Source organism: Excalfactoria chinensis, chromosome 3, assembly GCF_039878825.1.
Source record: "Excalfactoria chinensis isolate bCotChi1 chromosome 3, bCotChi1.hap2, whole genome shotgun sequence".
In the NCBI taxonomy this organism is placed as follows: Eukaryota; Metazoa; Chordata; class Aves; order Galliformes; family Phasianidae; genus Excalfactoria; species Excalfactoria chinensis.
In genome coordinates this window covers 100,555,144-100,575,707 of record NC_092827.1, presented here as the reverse complement: position 1 = coordinate 100,575,707, position 20,564 = coordinate 100,555,144, and the positions used below count along the sequence as shown (strand labels likewise).

The window sequence follows — 20,564 nt, the reverse complement described above, 5'->3', positions numbered from 1 at the left end:
CCCGGAGGGATTTTCTTGCCTTTAGGACAAATTATCTGATGAACCTGCAATAAAAAGTAGGACTTAGTCCTGGAGAACAGGATTCCCAGTGGGTCTTTAAATTCCACATCCAGAGCATCACTATGAGGTACGGAGCAGCACACGAAGCCTACTGTCTTACCAGACATTCCCCGCAGTCTTTTAATTAAGTGAAAATGTATTTTGGAAATCCCGCCCTCACTTGATGTTTATTCTGCTATCCATTCGCATGTGTTGTCTATGGGACTGTATGTTCTATACCATGTTACTGGACATTGATAAATGGCTCAACAAAGTTAAAAATTAATGGAAAAAAGGGCAATGAGACGTTGTACTTTTATAATGACTTTTATGGCTTGTACAGATAAGATTGTGTATGATGTATAATAATGTTACCAGTGTAATCTATGTCACTTTGGACATTACCATACTTATGATTCATTAACAGTAACTGTTTTGCTATGTAGCTTTCTGTACTGGTTATGTTGCTTGGCAACATTAACTCCAAGATAATGATGTCTTGCTGCCTTTGATTAAATAATGCTTTTCCTCCCGTATTGTTTATGATATATCTAGCTTATTTATTTTCTTGTTTGCAAACTCTGTTCCTTATTTTTCATGCCGAATATAGCAAGGTATGTATACGTTCCTTGAATAATTCTATGCTTAAAATTCACTGCATATATTCCCCTACTAAAGTGAATGCAAATAGCAGAATAGTATGATGGAAAAGTAAAACCAGTGCACAATAATGCAAAAGAACATAAAACGGAGAAGCAGTCTGTAGAAGTACCACTGATACTGCTGAATAAATCCTCTGAGCCTTTTCAGCAGAAGCGCGTTGCTAATAACCGTGGATAATGCCCTAGTTCTATGATTTAATTCTCCTCTTAAATAAATAAATAGGAAGCTATGGGGCTTGCCTATATTCAGTGCTAATCTTTGGAACTTGACCAAAAGAAGTGAAATACTGTATGCTAAATGGCATTAAATGTCTTCTGATGCTGTAAGTAGATGGATCGATGTAGTTTAATAGTATTTACAGTAGTACACTGGACCTCAATGCTAACAGTGTTCTGAACTAATACCTGAAGCATAGCGCACATTAAAATTGATATCGGGTGACTATTGAACATATTTTAAACGATTCCATTAATTCCCGCAGAGCTTATCACCATGGTGACAGTGACAGAAACTGAACAAACAGGGAAAAAAAATCAGAACTGATCCATCCTAAATGAGATTCCAATGGGATTTAGAGTCATGCTTAAAAATTGGGAGCCAAATTTAAGAGTGAGTGCTCTTCAGCTGGTAATACACCCCATATCTCCTCCAAGGAGGGCTTCTGTCTGCAGGTTTGGTTTCTGCATTGCTTTCCAGATGGAAGTGATGGTTTTGGAATGGAGGCCTAGATAGTAAGCCATGTGCTTCCAATATACTGGCATTAAATCAATAATTCTTTGTGGTTTAGACATTTGTAACTGAAGTGTTAATGCTCGTATGGATGCAGTATGAGTGGGAATATGCATGTGACAGCACCAGAAATTACAGCCAAGTAAATGTTAAAAGACTGGGACTTGTACCGAACACTCAGCATGCTGCTCCTGGGGCTCGTCACCCAAGTGTAATGATGAGGAGTATGTTGTGAAGTCCGCATGAGAACACCTGCTCTCTAAAGACTCCACAGCACAGAAAGCTGCATCACGTCATGCATCCTTTATGGTTTTCCAACAGGAGAACGTGCCCTTCAAACTAACAAGGAAAAATGGAGGACGCACAGAAAGTTGGCTACGACCTACAGAGCTACTGGAGTCAGAAACAGCACCGACAGCCAAAATAGGTATGTGTCTTCTCTTTGTGCTCCAGTACTACTCTTATTCTAAATTCATCCAATTTCATGCAAGAGATGTGAATGACTCCTGGGAGTAGGACGTTTTCCTACCATTTTGGAAGGTTTCTAATGTGTTCAGTTTCTAACAGTTCCTAGCTGCTTAATTTTAATTTCAACAGTGATCCTTAGAAATAGAGACATTCTTATCTAACTGAGCGTCGAGTAGGTTTATAATTACTCTACTTGACTTTCACCTCAGTGCTGGTATGTGAGGACATTACAGAAGGCAGCGGGGAAGGTATCTGTGATGTGCAATTACACCAATGTCCATAAAGAGTGAATTTTTATAGTAGTTTCTTTAGACAGATAACAAAATCTCAGTGTAAAAATATCCGGGTTTTCATAAACTTTTTCTTGTTTATTTAAAATATTCTTCCCAAAATAAGATGTTTCACCTCAATCGAAGTTGGAAGAGGTCCTATGCAGGACGTAGTCTCTCCATGTGAAACTTAAAGTGTATGCTTTCCAGATGAGTAACAAATCTGAGGTTGTATTTGGCTCTTAGCTTGAACTGGTGACCCCATCTGCACAATGTGTTGTTGCTTTGGGATTTCAGGTAAAGAATAATAATAATAAAGTGTTCTTCACAGTGCAGCCAAAATGCATCAACATGGTTAAGAGCAATGTTGAGGCATAACAGGAACACTGTAAGGTCAAATCAAATACCCTCATGAGTGACAGGGAACTCTGTTAAGTTTGGATTATATTCACTCTGTCTTACACCGAATAAGGATGCTTATACATCTCTGGCATCAGGAGGTCCTCCTGTAATTGAAATCAGATGTAGTATAATTAAAATACTTTTGCTGATGCCGGACTAGGTATTAGCCTGAACAAAACAGTCCAGGAAGCTCTTAACAGGCATAGAAGGCTGAGGATCCCATCCACTAGTCATTATGAATAATGAGATCCCCAGTGGAGAGGAGTTCACAATGGTAACATTGGCAGGCTCTGGAGTTAAAGGCACACTATGCGACAAAGAGTTGTAATGGGAAATGAACTTGTATGACTTGAGAGAAGAGAGCAGCTGGGAATAGCATGGTGTTTGTAAAGGAATCCCTACCATCTATGTAGCGAGCATTCACAGTCACAAAGGAATTTTACTCAGCCCAAATTCTTCTAAATGATGGTATGTAAGAAACTTGAGCAAATTGGAATAATTTCATTGTGATAAGTTTTTGTTTGTATAATTATAGCTATTTCTTTTCCTCCACAGGAAAACACTTTTGCCCTTGTAACATTTATAGACATAGCTGTAGCCTACGAATGTCTGAAACGAAATAGTCAAAACTCTCATGTTATACACGTACTCAAAACTCAGGTTTAAAGACTTCATGGGAGAATCGTATTTAACATTTAGTGGAACACTGTCAATTATCTTTGGAGCCACAGAATAAAACATAACTCTGCCATGTGCCGCAAAAAGTCACATAGAACAGTCTGTTCTGATGTGAATGGAGCTCTGGATATAAACAGTGCTTTAAAAGAATTAAAGTACATTATAAAGATTCAGTGGCTCTCACTAAAATGAGTTACTCCCAAGACTGATGAGGAAACACAATCCCCTGAGAATGATCTTGGAGAAGATGCTGCTATTTTCATAATGACATGACCCCAATTAATGCTAAGCTATACGTAAGAGTAAACTACTTCTTACCACTATTCAAATATTTATAAGCTTTCCAGCCAAGCGGTGCTAATTAAAGCTTTATGCACTTAAAAAGATAATTTTAAATAGTACTTCTTGTTTGGCTTATATGAAATCCTTTTTCACACAGCTGCAGTGACGTGTGCGGAAGGACATCACAGCTGAAGAGCAACTTGGGAGCAACTATTTTCATTGCCTTCAGATTTCCCCAGACTGTTGTTCTGTTGGCTTTGTTACACTCTCATTCAGAACTCTGGGATTCACATTGAATTATTTAATGCAAACGCTTCTCAAGGCCCCTAAACATATTCAAAGAGGGTGCAGAGCATCCTGTCTGAACAGCGATTGCTATTTCCACTGAATGTAAGCTAACTAGAAAACATTATATATATATATATGTAACTGGAACTGGAAGCTTACTTTAGGAGATAAAATCACAGAGAATCACAGAATTAGGAGGGGTTGGAAGGGACTTCTGTAGGTTCCCCAATCCAGCCCCTTGATAAAACATGTTCCCTACAGCAAGTTGCAAAGAAATGTGTCCAGATGGATCTTGAATACCTCCAGAGAAGGAGATCACCACCTTTCTGTTCCAGTGCTCTGTTACTCTGACAGGGAAGTTCTTCCTCATGTTAGTATGGAACTTTCTGTGTTGCAGTCTGTGCCTGTTGCCCCTTGTCCTGTTGTTGGGCACCACTGAGAAGAACCTGGCCCTATCCTCTTAGCTCCCAACCTTTAAGTATTTAGAAGCATTGGTAAGATCTCCCACATAGTCTTCTCCAGCCTGAACAATCCCAGGTCTCTCAGCTGGTCCTTGCTCAGGAGATGCTCCAGACCCCTCACCATCTTTGTGGCCCTCCTCTGGACTCTCATAGAAGTTCCCTGTCTTTCCTGGGCTCCCCAGTTCAGAACTGAACACAGTATTTCAGAGGTAGCTTCATCAGGGTAGAGTAGAGGTGGAGGATCACCTCCCTTGCCCTGCTGGCCACACTCTTTGTAACGTACCCCAGGTTACCATTGCATTCTTAACCACCAGGGCACATTGCTGACTCATGGCCAACCTGTTGGCCACTAGAACACCCAGGCCCTGCTCCTTTCCAGCATGTCATTCCCTAACCTGTCCTAATACACTTATTGTTCCTCCCCAGGTAGGAGATAGGATGATGCATTTGCCCTTGTTGATGCTCATTAGGTTCTTCTACACCCAGCTCTCCAGCCTGTCCAAGTCTTGTTGAATGGTGGCACAGCCATATGGTGTGTCAGTCACCTGGTTTTCAGCAAACTTGCTGCAGGTGGACTCTAACCCTTCATCCAGATTGTTGATGAGGATGTTCAAGAAGATCAGATCCAGCACTGACCCTGGGAGAACACTACTAGTTACAGGCCTCCAACCAGGCTCTGAGCCACTGATCAAAACTCTCTCTGAGCTCTCCAGTTCTCAATCCACACTTCCTAATCCACTCACCTATGAGGGTGTTATGGGAGGTGATGTCCAAAGTCTTGCTGAAGTCAAGGTATGTAACACCCACAGATCTCCCTGCATTTACCCAGCTGATCATGTCATCTTAAAAGGCTACCAGGTTGATCAAGCATGATTTCCCCTTGGTGAACTCACACTGACTACTCCTGATAACTTTCTTCCAGTTGCTTGGAGATGGCAACCGGAACAAGTTGTTCCATCACCTTTCCAGGGACTGAGGTGAAGCTGACTGCCCTGCAGTTACCTGGATCCTTCTTGCCCTTTTTGAAGACAGGAGTGAATCAGTTGTCCTTCAGACTTCAGACACCTCTTTCATTCTCCATGCCCTTAACATAGATTATAGCAATTTGGCAGTCACTTTCACCAGCTCCCTCAGCACATATGGGTGCACCCAGTCAGGGCCCATGGATATGTGTGCACTGTTTGCCTAGTTGATTTCTCAGCAGACCCTCCTTGATCAAGGGGCTGCCCTCCTTTCCAGATTCTCTCTTACCTCCAAAGTTTGGGATTCCAATCCAAGCAGTAAAGACTGAAGCAAAGGAGGGTGTTCAGTGACTCCAAAATATCTAGTTTGGGTTTACATACAGCCCAATAGGATACCTAAAGCCCATTGCATTTATTTAAGCCAAAACTGAATTTACACTGAAAGCTGCAGAAACCTAAAGGAAATCATCAGAAGAAGGTTGCTGACAACAGATCTGTTCCCCCACTTTGATCAGCCCTTGTGCCAGTGCAAAGGGAGGATGGCATGGAGGGAGTGTTTTCTCTCTCATGGGGAGCTATGGGCACAGGGGCTCTCTCTGCAGAGGAATGTGCATCAGACAGCAGCTATTTGTAGGAAGATGCCTTAGCTACTCAAGTCTTTCAGTGCAAGTGCCTTGTTTTCTTATTGAGCATGCTGAAGATCTGTTGGTTTATTCCACGAGGAAGATGAGCAAAAGCATGCCACTTCAAGGTAACTCTTGAACTGTTTAGTAGACATCTGTGCTGTCAACTTCTGCCTCGTTATTAAGAACACTCTTCCTTCTTGTTCTTTTTTCCTTCAACCTTGAATTCTAAATGGGACTTTTAGCTATTTTTGTGTGTTGTCAAGAATAAAAATTACAAACATCTTGCTTTTTTTTTGCCTTTTTTCTTTATTTGTTATGTTAAAACCTACAACTACATTAAGCAGGTGCTTATATCAAAGATTAGTACTTACAAAATCTATTTAAGCTGAAAGCAATATTTTATTCAGGTAAGGCTCTGCTTATTGTTTGTAGCTAAGCTATAATCTTCACAGGAAAAGAAATGATTTCACATCTATTTGAATGTCATTGATTTTAAAAGCTTTACTTCGATATCTGACATCTTACATGATGTGTGCAATGCTTACAATTTTATAGAGTTCCTTAATTTGTTCTAGTAATACATTGATGTCATACAGTGTTATTTGCAACCTTTGTAATCATGTTAATATAATTGCATGAGGACATCTTATTGCAATAGCATTAGAGAATCATGGAATGGTTTGGGTTGGAAGGGACTCTAAGAGATCATCCAAACCCCTTGCCATGAGCAGGGGCACTCAGTCAGGCTGTTCAAAGCCCTGTCCAGCCCTACTTTGAACATTTCTGATGATGAGACATTCACAAACTCTTTGGGCAACTTGTTCCAGTATCTCAGTAGTCTCGTAGTTTAAAATAAAATAAAATTCTTCCTGTTGTCCTACCTAACACCACTTACACCACACAAACTGCAGAACTGTCACTACTGTATTTGACAAGGTTTTTATGGTTTGGGTTTTAGATTATCTGGTTCTGGACCACCTCACTGCTCATGAATACTCGAAGAGACCAATGGATGCTGACAGAAGGGGTCCAGATCTCTTCTAGTTCCCTGCTGTTTTGTTTTTTAATTTCTGCCTTTTTTTTTTACTTTTCCCCTCATTTTTTTTCTGTTTCTTGTCTCTTGGGACTGTTTCCTACCACTTTCTTTCCTAGGAAGGATATTGCAGTCTCAGTATAAGCAGGCTTCTGCTTCTCCTTAAGAGGAATAAAGACCAAACAAGGCTGTTTCTCTAAGACTAAAACTAGGGTAAGTATACAGGATACTTTCTAGCCTCTTGCTACTGGGAAGCTGGGTAACTTCTTGACCTGAGTATTTTCTATGAAGTTGCCCAGTCTGTACTTGTACTCCTGTAAAATTAATCTCTGTCATTTTCTTCATTCCCAATATGTTTTGGAAACAATTTTGGTAATACATCATTAATAGAAACAGACTTTTCAATGTATTTTAAAAAGACAGCCAATCACTATGTAAGTAATGTTATTCTACCTGCCATCTGTAGTTACCGTTCAGAAAATGACAAACGATTATCAAATCTTGTCAACACAAAATAGCAGTCTTTGCTGAATTCGGAGGTAATCTACAATCCCAGCATGTAACAGTAAAGCAGAAATAAGTTGGTGTTATCCATTTGCTTGAGATAAGCAGAAGAATTGCAATGGTATTGCACTACTTGTAAAAATCCAACCACTAATTTCAATAACAGATGTTTCTATCTTTTGTCCTTGTAGTTGAGACAGTTGACTTTCTTTGGCCAGTTTTATCACTGCATCACAGAATGGGTGAAGCTGGGTTGGACCTCTGGAGTTTGGCACAGTCACACAGAGCAAGGAGCCACATCCCATTGGGTTTTGAAGCTCTCTTATGGTGCATCCACAACCTCTCAGGGTGGCCTGTTCCAATGTTCAACCATCCTCACATAAATAAGTTTCCCTTATGTTTGGCCAGTTTCTCCTGTATTTTACTATGCTTCTTGTCCTACTGCTGGATACCACTGCGAAGAGTGGCACACATTTGTTTACTGCCCTCTGTCAGGTATACCTGTGATTCCTGGAGGCCAGTTGTACCAGGCAAGACTGAGGTGAAGGAGGCATTAAGTGGCTTGGACTTTATGTGTCTCGTGTCACTGGGTCCCCTGTTCTTTTCTGTTTTCCCCAGATCTCTTCTTGCTGTTGATGGACCTGTTGAAGCTCATTGTCTTGTACTTCACATCCATCCACAGATTCAGCTCCAGATGGGCCTCTGTTTAAATGTAACAGGTAATTTAATATAGCTTTAGCTAATTCTAAAGCCTATTACAAATTAGTCTGGCTCTAGTACAGGTTTCAAGACTGAGTTTTACAGATATTACTTTTGACTTGAAGAACTGGGAGTTTAAAAAAGGTAAAATTGCAATTCCCAATGTGGCACAATTATTGCTTTAACCTCAGTTAACCAAAATGTAAGAAATCTATTTTTGGACTCTTTTCCAATGAAGCAGAGCAAACTGGTATCGCTGATAAAGCACTTAAACATGTAATGACAGATATCACTTGTATTGTTCAAATTGACCTTCACTGTTTAATAATTTGCCTCCTTTTGGAGGAGACAAAATATCATCATCACTCAGCTGGGGCTTCTGTGACAAGGAGGCTTCTTATTAGAACTTGCTGGTAATAAATGTAAATTGTGATGATCATAATAAATATTTAATTGATTTCTGAGTAGTCAGCAAAAAAGCTTTGGCATAGATGGTTCACCACTCTAAAAGCACTACTTTAGAAAATTCCTTTGCTTCATAAATCCCTCTAACGCATACTAAGTGCTGTAAACTGCTATTGACCACAGTGTAGATCTCAAGTGTGTGTCTTTCTGTTAGAATACATTGAATGGTGAACTGAGTTCAAGAACTCTTCATGTTTTCCTTCTGTGCATGGCTGTCTTCTGCATGGCTGTGTCTTCATTTTGATGTGCTGACTTCATCCTTTTCCCCCATTGAGTCACTCTCTTTAATCACGAAATAATCTGTAATTGTAAAGTCACTTTTGAAAACTTCCCTTTAAAACACACAATCTACTTCTGAATGCAAATTGACTACGATGAATTGGGCCCGCATCCAAAAAAAAATCCCACTCAATTAAAAATTTAAGCAACTGCTCAAACATGTTACCATATGGAAGTACCTCTAAGTATGAATCCCAAATTAACCCTGTATGGGCTTAACATGATAAACTGAGAAGGCAGATCGTGATCGTTGGACAAATTTGTGAGCACCCAGCGTCTGAGTTAACACTTGGATTAACCGACTGATTCATTGCCGTCTTTTACAGTGATGATGAGGAAGATGAGAGTGGGGAATGTGGCTCTCTGTCCTTGATCTGAAGGCAAAGAAAGTGTTCTCATCTATGCATGTGTGTGACTGGCAACTTGTAGCTTTTTGGTGTGTGGATGATTACATTTTTATCGCATATGTTTGAAATGAGATGGAAATGACCTTTTACCACAATTACTGTGGTGATGGTCCTCATTTCATTATCAGTAATCCATTTATTGATACTGGATTAACCAGAAAGGGACACCTGTAGAGAGCATGGTATAACATGTAAAAGTAGGAGAAAGTGGAACTTTGACAAGAATTAAAGCCCAATCATCAACATAGGTATCTGTTTCAAAAATATTGTTACAATTCCACCCTCTCACACAGCCAGGATGTTTTACATGTAGGGAAGCCAAGGAGTCGCATCTCACATTCTTAATACTTGACTTTCATGCAGCGTGTCCTGGATGTGAAGAGGGAAAGAAATGGTGCCACTTCTTTCATTTTTGATGCATGCATATGCTCATATGTATTTCTATACAGTGTACAACATTCCCATTAATAATAATAATCCAGTCGAGATGTCACTTGCTTCCCTGCTTTTACTCTTGTTATACAGAACATAGAACAGTGTTATGGTGCTGTATGAGCTACCAAGTCAGATCTGCACTATCTGTTATGATGGAAATTCCATAAATAAAGCAGCTGAGAATTCAACACATCTACTTTTAAGATGGCATGAATGCATTCACATGCTGTATGAGCTGAAGGACTCTGGGTTTCATAGATGGAAGGCAAGGAGGTTATAGTCGTCAGCAGCAAATAGTATGATCATCAAGGAGCTGCATTTATTAATTGGGTTATAATAAATAAGAGTAACGGCCCATTCTCACTGTTTGACAGAAGATGCACCAATAAGTACTTAAAGATTCTGCTTTATTAGCACTAGGAATTTATTTATAACAGGAATAAAAGCTCCACAGTCACCTATGAGATCTCATTTCTTGCTATTTAATATTTGTCAGATTGCTCGGAGATCAAAAAGCAAAAGAAGGATCAGTTGAATAATAAACACTTAGGTCTTCCATTTGTTTCTATCAGGAATTTTGCATTTGTGCTTTATTTTTTTCCCTGCACTTGGAATTGTTCCCATTCCAAGATCCTGCTCTTTTCCAGGTTAACACACTTATTTATGTTTACACAGCACAAATATTTTGTCCAAGCAAACACGTTTCTATCATTTGCAGGCCTGGAACCAAAGGGTTTGTCTCAACAAGTAAGTAAATCTGATAGACCTTTTCCAAATTCAACATCTCTCAGACTTAATGCAAATACATTTAGTGTGTGTGGGGGGGGCATTCTTTGCTTGGTAATGTGTCTTGAAATGCTGTCTCTCTGTCTGAGTTCGGAGCCCAAGTGGAGCAGTCCATCTGTGTCCTGGGGAAGCTGAGCCACCGTGGAGGTTTATGACCCTGTTTGCTGGCAGCAAAGCAGGCTTCCAGCCCTGCAGACCCTGCAGATGGTTAATATTTGCAGATCTAGAAGATTTTGCTACTGACTGCTCAGTTAAACACGTGATGTAAAATATCCTAACTTCTGAGCAAGAGTTTGCTTTGGACCAGCATACACTTGGCAGTTACTAATTTTACCAAAGACTGTATCAGAACAGCATATTAATGGTGAAGATTGCTGCTGTTATCAGCTCTTTTCTTCTCCTTAAAACTACATCTACTTCTCAGTACTATCTAGAGTCCCTGACCTAAAGCTGGAGAGCTCTTATTTGAGTCACCACGTGTCTGAATTAAAATTTCTTAGGCAGGGAATTTTTGTGGACATAATAACTGAAGTCTAGTCTATTTCCATCGAGTTCTATCAGTCCTTGCAAGTGTGATAGCTGTGGCCTGAAAGCTGTTTTCTTAGGGATGGTAGTTCCATTTTATGCTGTTGTTTTGGTGACATCATTCACTACGTATCCTTAACAGTCTTACATTCTTGATCAAAGCACACGAAAGCCCACAGAAATTCTCTCAAACCTTTATTTCACTTAGTGCAAGTGCCATGGGCATCACAGTCACTTAAACATTCTTTCTAAATGTCTGTCAGATTGCATTTCGTATTGGGCTGACCAAACTTCCCCACATCTGAAAGGTCATGTCAGGCTTCATTCACTGTAAGTCAGCATAGCCTCTGCTGACAGCCTGAGGATATCTGTGGATCTCGTGAAGGTAGCTACATGCCTTGGTTTATTGTTGCTGGAATTTGACCGATAAGATTAAACCTTGCCCCCATTTTCAGCCTGTACAGGCAGTTTCTTAAGCCAATCAACTCAAACGTTATTGTTGTCTAATGCTGCCTTTCTTCTTCCTTATGTTTCAGCATAGTTCTGAAATATCTGTGATTTCTGAAATGCTTACTGGTTTTTCCTTATTTAAAAACAAAACTATCTCTGGCTACTGATATAAGTCTTGTTAGTGCCCCTCATTATCACTTCCAATTTGGAGCTATCCTTGATTTGCTTTTCCTTTTGGAAGTTGTCTCTTTGTAAAAGCCTTACATAGAAAGGGGGAATCATGTAATTTTTTTGAAAGCTTCTGATTTCTTTTCTCATTATCACTTCATCCGAATCTGGAGCTCGTCTTGAATTCAAGTTGTTCCTTATCCCATCTTAGTTTTCCTTCTCAAGGTATTACTTTTACAATTGGAATTTGACATCCCTTTTGAAACGGCACGTATGACTGGAGGTGGTATTCAACCATCATGAAAGGCAGCTGGTTCTTTATGGCTACCTCTTGCGAATAAAGACTTCTCTCTACTGCTGCTCAGATGCAGGAATATACTGGGAAAATGTAACTGGACTCTTGCATCATGCCAGCTTTGGCAGTTTTATGTAGTTCACTTATATTTGGCTACTGTATTAAGAAAAATAAGCTGTATGCTTTAGATAACGTAAACTTTACTATCATAAAAATATCACTGCTGAATCACTGCAGTATTTCATTTGAACAGCATCATTTGAAACTGCATGTAGAAGGTGATGGGCAATTGAACATAGAAAGAAAGGTAGAGATGGATCTTGTTTGAGTCTGGATGATATGTATGTAAAAGTTTGCTTGCAGTTACATCCATAAACAAACACTTTGGCAAGAGCTGCTATTATTGGTTCAAAGGAAAAAAAAACTTGAAGTCTTGCCACAACTCCCTGAAAGGAGGCTGTGTGAGGTGGGGTCGGCCTCTGCTCCCAGGGAACAGCCATGGGACGAGAGGGGATGGCCTCATGTTGTGCCAGGGGAGGTTCAGGTTGGCTGTTAGGAACAATTCCTTCTCCCAAAGAGCGGTGAGGCAGTGGCACAGCTGCACAGGAGTGGTGGGGTCACCATCCATGGAGGTGACCCAGAGCCGTGGGGATGTGGCACTGAGGGACGTGGGCACGGTGGGGTGGGCTGGGGTTGGATTTGGTGATCTTGGAGGTCTTTTCCAACCTTAGTGATTTTATAATCAGGTAAAGTCGGTTGACTAACAAAAATACTTTGATATCAGCATTATTGTGCATATATAGGAGCAACAGTAGAGAATTAGTATAAAAATAGCCTGAGAGTAAGATTCATTAGTGTTTCTAAATCAGAACATTTTAGCGTGGATTTAAACTGATTTTTCACAAGATAACTACTGCTCAGTTTGCTGTTTTCTGGGTTTCTGTTTCTGTCTGTTCACGCTTTGTCTTCTGCTGGCCTTGAAATCTAGTTTTAGAAATTATTTCTACCAAATTATCTTATCTCGGTGTTATAACATTACTATGATTTGTTGTTTTCAGCTTGGCAGTCCTGCTGAAGAGCATGCATCATTTGCATTCAGTTAAGCTATTATTTGCACCAAGTTCAAGTGCAGCAGCTTTTCTATTTTCCCTGGAACACTGTTCACATTTTAAACACGTAACCATTCTAGATCACCTATTCCATAGCTTGTGTAACTCCACAAAGATCAAATTTGCTCTAGGCAGTAAACCAGCCTAAAGCTGAATTACTGACTGCGACCCTTTGGAAAGATGTAAAGAGTTCATCAGAAAAAGCACTGTGTCCTTTTGGCAATGTCACAATTAATTATACTTGTCCCATTGTATATCTAGCACGTATATCACTATCAGTTGGCCAGGGCAAGCAGGAATATGTTGTTATTCTGTATTTCACATATAAACTTTTTTACATTTAGGTAGGAGTTGTTATTAAAGAGTGGGTGGAATTGTGAAGACAGAACTCTATGAAGGTCATATATTTCTTAGCCCACCATTAATCTAACATCTTTACACCTCTGCTGTCACATTTCATACCTTCTGATGCTGTCTTAGGATGTGTGTTTAATAATAATAATAATGATAATAAAACAATCAGAAGAAAACACAATATATCTACATTAAATTATAATACATCTACAGTAAATGATCTTGTGATTGTTTAATGTGAACTTTACCTGCTGCATCTGGATATATGGCTTAGTGTTGGGGGACTGATATAGAGTCGTTCTGTCAGCTCTACTTAAACTAACCTCATTACTCCTGATTTTTCCCTGAGGCTGTTTCTACCCCATTTTGTACAACTAGAGCAACACGAAGAGACCGAAGTTCTGCCAAGAGTTGAGTCGAAGGCATGGACTACTAATTCTCCTCTTCTTTTGGTGTCTGAATAGCCGGCTTTCCTTGTCAGAAGGGACATTTTGTTATTAAAGCCTGAGAAGGTATGCCCTAGGTGTTTCTTTCGTGTTTTTAAACCTGTTGTGATTAAACAACATTTTCATTGTAACACTGTTATTTAATTTTTAGACTGAAATTAAATACGGGAAATGATCAGCAAACAAAATGAGTGTCAAAAGCAGAAGTCACTATGAAAACTGTTTTGCCTTTACTGAAGCAGCCTAGAACCATAGTACTAGAATACTTGTTTCATACACAAAAATCTGTCACTGTTTCATGAACTATAAACTCCTTCATGATTAACACGGTATTTCTGTCTACCAGGCTATTAATGATCCAGAAAAAACTGTTTTTAGATGCCATTTAAGTGACTTCTAAAGAACTAAATTATTTAATACACACTTGATTTCAGGTTGATGTTAAATTGATCATAATTTATTTCCCTGCATGTAAAGCAGCAGCAAAACATGTTCTCTCTAAAATCCACACAAATCTCTAGCAGAATGTTAGCAATGAAAAGCTTATGGAGAGCAGTCTACAGTAATACTATTCATAGATAAGAACCTTCTTAGACGTGGCTTCCTATTTCAAATAATGTTGAAATGCAACCGGATTTAAGTGTAAAATGAGGTAATATTTCTACAACTCACTGCTAGAATAATTACACGTGGAAGCAGGTATTTGATGAGTGCTCTTTACATACACCACAGCTATAGCTTAACACTTGAAACTGAACACATTTAGTAAGTAGAATCTTCACAAATCACATCTTTGGGATATTGATTTGGATACTAAAAATGAAGAGATCTGAAATGAATGACCACTTGGGTTCCCGCATTCTGGCAGAATTCTAGCTGCATTTGATGCATTTCCATTTCCACTCGGTACTAGTTTAGGAACCTGGGCAGATTTATCACTCTTGGAAGTACATTTCAGCTTCTTGCCTCATCAGCAGCAAGATATGAGACACTGACATATGCTATTTTAAATAACAGCTGCTCATTGCTGTTTAAATTTTTCCCAATAATGATGATATATTTTACCGAAATAACGGTGCTACTGTTCTCTCATCATTTTAGAAATTTTATTCAAGAGTGCAGTTATCAACCACTGTGTGAGCAAACACTATAAGAAGCTGCTCTTAGGACTTGGGACTCAAACATCATCTCCTTTGTTCTACCTGTTTCAGATGCTCTGCATTCACTGGTTACCTATGTGTGGATACAAGGTGGATGGACAGAAGATGAGCGATGTTCATGGCACTGCTAACTGCTGGTAAATCCATGACCATGGGAGGGCCCAGGTTTCTGCAGGCCAGTGCCTATGGAGCTGGGGACGAATGCCAGCGAGGCATCCTACAGGCATCCCACTCCATCTTGAGCATATGGCTCTGTGGCTGGAGTTCTTAACTGTCAGATGCATACTTGACATTTGCCATTTCTGGTGACAAGTCTCTTAGGAAAGTGTGGCAAGCTTTCCTGTGGGCAAATACAAACCTAATTGCTTGCCAAAGGATGCCCATCTCTGGGAAACCCACAATTCATTCACTGCCTGACCCTTACTTTGTGCTCCACTACACCAACGTGAGCGAGGCCTGTTCCTTCCCACCCCGCTTGGCTGATCAACATCAACTCAGGGGACAATTAAATCATGCTGAGGTCCTGCTGGCCTCCAAGCATTGGTTTGGGTAGGTGCTGATACCACCACAGCCTGCCTTCAGCCTCCTAACAGTCTACTAAGGAAGGCCCTCACTGCCCATTTCCAAAGATCCCTCCATGCAGTGAATGCATGGAGCGCTGCCATCCAAGAACTGAGTGGATGCTGTCCAACTGTTAGTAAGCATCAACAGCAACAAAGTATTGCAGATAATTTTACAAATTTATCAGCAGAGAGATCATATCCTTGTTGATAGCAACGATGTGACACAGTTTGTGATTGTGATGGAGGGACTAAACCTCTGTCCTGATAAATTACACTGTGAGATGCATTACCTTGTTCTGAAGCATAATTTCTCTGTGGTTTCCAAAAAAAACAAAACAAAAAAAACCCACGTTTGCTATTTCTAAAAATAAACAAGCTACCAGTAAGGGTACGTTTTGTTCTAAAACTGTTTCGTTTCTATTCAAACAACAGAATGTATTTGGAAGACAAATTTTCGTCGTTTGCTAACTAATAACGTAATTCTTTTTCTTTGGAGATAATTCTAACACCTTAATAACCCTGCAGGATACTTATTAAAGCATAAGAGATTAAATTCAAGTGAGCACAGTACAGACCTCTCCTTAAAATGACTTCCAGGAAGGCATGACTGTAGGAGAAAAAAATTAAATTCATTTTCCAGCCTATAACAAAAGGCAGAATTTAGTGCATAGCTGTAAGCACCTCCATGAATAACCATAATTAAGTAGCGTTTCTCCAGCCAGCCATCAATGCTCAAGACTGTTACACGTAAGTTGGTGGAAAGTCTGCCTTTTCAGCAGGTGGGTGACTGAGAGTCTTGGCCATATACCAGCTTCAATACTTCTTGCACACGAGGACAGTGGATTTATGATTTGAGGATATTAGGACCTTAGTTAAGATCGTGAAGGTGATCCATGGAACAGGATACACAATGTGAAGACCTTTCACATCAATGTACGGCCAGGCTCTGGAACAGGTTGTCTAGAGATGTGGTTGATGCCCCATCCCTGGAGAATTCTGGGAATTCTGATCTAAATATCCCACTTCCTATATCATATACTATAGCATAAATGACATAGTAAGGGGATGCGTAGTACCGCAGAACCATGAAATACAATTGCTGAGGAAGACATTCTAATTTGCAGCATTCAGGCTGGATAATCCCACAAAACTTGCACTCCCAAATTACAGACTCCTTTTTGCAAGTGTTGTCGTGATTAAATAGAAATGCAAACTGTTGTGATATCCAGTTGATCAAAGGTAAAGCCATTATTTATATTATCTTTCTTTTTTTCAAGGGAAACAAGTAATTTAGAACAACTTAGTTGAGAGTGACAAAGGACCCAACTTGGAAAAGCCATGAGAACCCCAGTGTGTGCTCAGTGTTATCCTACTTTGGACCAGAGAATCCTCATGGGCCCTCCTGCCACAGGGATGCTTTGATTCCATGGTTTTGTACAAGTTGTTACTCCGTATGTGTGCCAAGCACTATCTCACTAATATTAATTACTGAAGGAACTGAGGTGTGCCTTGGCAAGAAGTTTGTCTCCAGTCTACAAAAGGTGTACAGAACTGATGGATTTAAAACAACAGAGTGAAAAACAAACAGCGAGGATACCATTGAATAGATGGCATTGCTTGGGGGGGAGAACAAAGGAAGAAGAGAATTGGAAAAGCAAGCAATTTAAAAAATAATGTAGTTCTTTCCCATTTCAGATTATTTCATATTAGCTTTGCTCTGTATATGCATTTAAAATTTTGACCTGCCTTTCCAATTCTTGTATCTTTTATCTACTCTCTGTGCTCATTCTTTCAACTCTCAACCATATCTCTTAGTTTTGTTTTGTTTTGTTTTTTCTGTCTGGCTACAAAGATGCTGTAAAAGAAAAACCAGATGAAATGGAAGAGTAATTAAAGTGGATGTCCCTGGTTGCTCAGCTGGAGACTGGAGATTTGGCATAGCCTGTTGTTGTGAGTCACCCACTTATTTCCCCTTGCAGATGTAGATGTATGCAGTATCAATGGAAGACTCAACTCAACAAAACGCATCTTTTTACCTCTTCTTTTTGTTACCCTGTGTGACCCTTTCTTTAACAACTAGTACTGCAGATGAATAGCGTGCTTTCCTCTGCTAGATCTGATTGCATTCTTTGTTTTCTGACCTTCCAAAGCCATTGGATGATGCAGCTGTTTTGACTGTAAGATGGTGGTGTACCTCCAGCAGTGGTCAAGGTCGCAGTGGTCACACATTACGTCAGTAGCGCCTATTAAAGATAACCACATTACTTTCATGTATTTTTCCTTGGGGCTCATGGTTAAGCTCTGCTTTTTCTTTTTCTGTATTGAGGTCACTTTGACTGTTGCAATCTATTTATGTTTTCAATTTCCATTTTTTACTGAGCGCATTGTAGACTGATCAGGAATTCCACATTTTCAAGGGGCATACTGAAAAGTGATTTCCTGCCTAAAAGTTTTCATTGCATACTTTCTGAAACGCATCTTATTTCATTCTTATACAGAATTATTCAGACTAAGTAGTTAAGAACAAGTAGTTCTGTTTCTGGCAGCCATGGGTAGAGGCCTGAAAATGCACCTCCACCACAAAGTTCATATCAGAAACACCAAAAAGCTCCTTCTCTGTTGTCTTTGCATACATTAATTTTTATCATAGGGTATGATTTTTGTAAACATTAATATGAGGGCTGCTCCTAAAGTAATGCCTCCTATTTTATGATGTTGACCCACAACATCAGAGGTGGATGTTGGTGGGATGACAGTAGAGACTGAACCTTCCCACCAATATTCCTATTCCGTGTTGTTGCCTTGTCACAGATGGCAGCAGAGGGGCAGCCCAACAGAATGGTGTCTGACATGGAAGTGTATAAGGAGCAAAGGTTTGACACTGAAGTCCTCCATGTGGAAAGAATGACACTTGCTGAATGCTGGAGTCCAAACAGTGGATGAGAGCACAGTGAGGGGTGGGTGGTGTGTTTCAGCACTAGCAACAGCAACGGCGGGTCACCTCTGCTGGTGCAGAGTTTTCCTCTGCAAAATGTATTAAAATCAGAAAACTGTGAGAAACATGAATATTTTGCCTTTCATCTTTCTCTCCAATCACCCCGCAGGACAAAGGGAGCCTGCAGTTGCTTGCCTCCTTGATAGCTCATTTGCTCAAGGCAACAAAGCAGGGAAATTACAGGCAGCAATTCATCGAATGCTTGTCATCAGTTCACTCCCTCTCTACCTGTCACGAGGTGTAATTTTATTAACAGAAACTTGACCCAGGTACGCAAGTAGCTCAAAAGGTGGGGTGCAACTCTCAAATAAAAGATGAGTGATGTGCATTTTATGTTTTGAATGCATCGTAGCAAATCTGAAAGTAAACGTGCTTATAAAAAGCCAACATTTTGTCAGCGATACTGTGGAAACTGTGTGAGAAGAACTCAGAAGGGTTTTTGCTATGTGATATGAATGGACAGGAGGAAAGATGTCATGGTTAGTGTACATGGGCTGTACGTCTGCATTAGAATTTCCTGCTGTGTAACTTGTGTTGGCACAGGATTTAATAAAAATCAACAAGACTCCACTAACAAGGCTTACTACACAAACAAGCTCTGAGAAGTGAAAATAATAACTACTGAGATACATTTATTAAAATCAAATATGAAACATTCATAAGCTCATTTTATATATTTAGACTACTCTATTACGTTATTGGCATAGCAAATTACTTTTGTTTACTGGCTACTCAAGTCATACATTTCGAAATGCCTAAAGTTGTGTTTCATTTTTTAAAATGGTTAGAACTGGAGGAAATAATGTAAACTCACGTTTTAAATGCTGTTATCAACTAATTGAAATAGCATAATGAGGATCAGAATCTATTCCACATAACCCACGTTACACAACCTTTGAAATCAGCATGCTGACTTCACAAGTCACGTGTAGTTCACAGGCAGAATTTAAACTGTTTTATGGGGCAGCTGCTCCGAACTGCTTATTTTGGTCAGGATGGTTGATGGCGATTTTAATGCTGTGTACAGGTAGCGAATGTTCCAGCATCTTGCACTGAAGTTCTAGCTCTTCTTTGGTACATTTATTCACTGACATAGTGTATTATTCATTCTCTTATTAATTTACATTTCCTATTATGTATCTCACAGGAACTCTCTAACCAGCCACTGCTTTATCCACATGTCAAGCAAGCACTTGTTTTACAGTCACAGTAGAAATCTGTCTTCTGTCCAGGTCATACATCTTTCTAACACTACTTTGTGGGCATTTCCCTGTTTTCCTGTCTTCTTCCATAGAATGTCACCGGCACATTCCCTAGGCCAGGGATGGATGAAACACGCTAAATTTTGCATTTCTGTGCTCAGTGTTTCAGTGAAACATACTGAAGCCTTCAGAGTATTGCTTAAGCTGACAGAGTATACAGCTCACTAATTTTCTCCGCAAAATAATCTATTTTTTAGCCTCGCTGGTTTTCATCCAAGTACAGAAATGCTGCTTTTTAGCTAAATTTTCTCAGCACATTCAATACTGCTGTTCACTTCTCTCATAGACTCCTCTTTGACTTCCATGTTTTCCATGCTAGTGATTGTGTTCTTATGTTCCTGGTCATCGTGATGCTGGATTCTGTGTGGACTTCATCCTCTTTTAGCATCTCCTGTGATTTCTGCCCTTGTGAGGCCTCATGTGCAGTGCTGCATCCAGGCCTGGGCCCCCAGCACAAGAAGGATGCTGAGCTGTTGGAGCAGGCTGTTGCAGCCTTCCTGCCCTTGAGGAGAGCTCATAAGCAGGAGGGGAAATGACTTTTTACATGGTCTGATAGTGACAGGACAAGGAGGAACGGCTTTAAATTAAAAGAGGAGAAATTTAGGTTAGATGTTAGGAGGTAATTCTTTACTCAGAGGGCGGTGAGGCCCTGGCAGTGCTGCCCAGAGAGCTGTGGGTGCCCCATCCACGGAGGTGCCCAGGGTCAGGTTGGATGGACCCTGGGCAGCCTGAGCTGGTGGGGGGCAGCCAGCCCATGGCACT

At 40.1% G+C, this 20,564-nt stretch overlaps 1 long non-coding RNA gene across 1 annotated transcript; it reads left to right on the top strand.

Moving 5' to 3' along the window:
* The first annotated feature begins 7,018 nt into the window (after positions 1-7,018).
* On the top strand, positions 7,019-19,163 carry LOC140250342 (uncharacterized). Its single transcript, XR_011903143.1, has 5 exons — positions 7,019-7,113; positions 8,023-8,123; positions 13,726-13,888; positions 15,034-15,119; positions 16,823-19,163. It is a non-coding gene; the product is annotated as an uncharacterized lncRNA (long non-coding RNA).
* The last annotated feature ends 1,401 nt before the right edge of the window (positions 19,164-20,564 follow it).